A 1293-nucleotide genomic window follows, 5' to 3' on the forward strand; every position below is an offset into this window, starting at 1 on the left:
ACGCTTGACGCACGCTCCTGCAAGCGTTGGGCACGCTTGGCGGAGCGCGCTGGCAGCAGGCGAGGGGCGGGGTGCGGGGAGGCGACGGTGACTCTTCACCCCTCTTCACCCTGCCCCCCGCCTCCCGTCTTGCCCTCGCACGCTTGCAGGAGCGTGCGCTGCGCCAAGCGTGCGCTAAGCGTGGATCTTAATTGAATATAGCTGCACAAATCTGCGAAGCGCTCCGTCATTAATCAGCCAGCCAGCCCGGAGCTAGGGGTGGCCGGGGGTGTAGCACCACATCCTGCCCCCCCACCCCCACCCTCTCCCGCTCTCCGCCGTCGTCCTACGGCTGGCTCTCCACTATATCTCCATTATTGAACTACTAATTCGCCTGCTCGAACGGGGGAAGGCCGGGGCCAGAGTGGAAAAGGGGGAGGGGGTGAGGAAAGAGCGTGCGGCGCGCACAGCAGTGAGTGGGAAAGGGAAGGGTTCAAGTCGAGATAAATGAAGCCTCCTGGCGAACTGCGTTCGACAAGGCGAAGGCGTCGTTCGACTCCATCGCGCTCGGCGGCTCCTTCAGGACCTCCGGGACGTGAGGGAGGGTGGTGGGGGTGGGGCGATAGAAAGGACGATGTAAATAGCTCCCCCCCCCCCCGTTCCTTTCTCTCTCGGGTTCGGCTCGGCTGGTCTGGTCTGTCGTTGATGAAGCGTGCTCGGGCAGAGATAAGTAGTCCAGAGGTGCGGCGGCGGCAGTGCGGCCGGGTCGGTGCTGCCCTTCCGCCGCGGTCGGACCCCTACGTCCTCCTACGCTAGATTCTCTCGCTCGCCCTGATGCCCACCTTCCGCAACATTTTTGCCGCCCCGCCCACGACGGCGTGACGCGCTCGCCCGCCCCGGCGGCGAGCCTGTGTATGGAGATGTGCGGCAGCAGCAGCAGCCCGGCGACAAACTTGTCGATGCCCTGCCTACACGACGCCGAGGTGCGTGGGAGACGACACACCGTGACGTGGCGTTCCGCTCCCTGCCCTCCTTGTTCCGCCCCCTACCTCCTCGAGCGTGAGCTCCCAAGGGGGCGTTTGGCCCGCATATAAGACCCCCGCACTCAACCAAGAACCACCACCACCCCACCCCGCCCCCTCCCCGTCAAAAAGATTGGCCGCTCGCCTCGGCGAGTGGAGCAGGCTCCCCGTAACAAATAGGCCCGTGTCTCCACGGCGAGGTAACAGATCGGGTGTCACTGTCCCCGCGACGGGCGGGAGAGGCGGGGGGAGAGTCCATCTCCAAACGACAGTTCGGGGGGAGTGGGGCGCG

This window comes from Frankliniella occidentalis, unplaced genomic scaffold (assembly GCF_000697945.3).
Source record: "Frankliniella occidentalis isolate FOCC.00 unplaced genomic scaffold, Focc_3.1 Scaffold38, whole genome shotgun sequence".
NCBI classification, from domain to species: domain Eukaryota; kingdom Metazoa; phylum Arthropoda; class Insecta; order Thysanoptera; family Thripidae; genus Frankliniella; species Frankliniella occidentalis.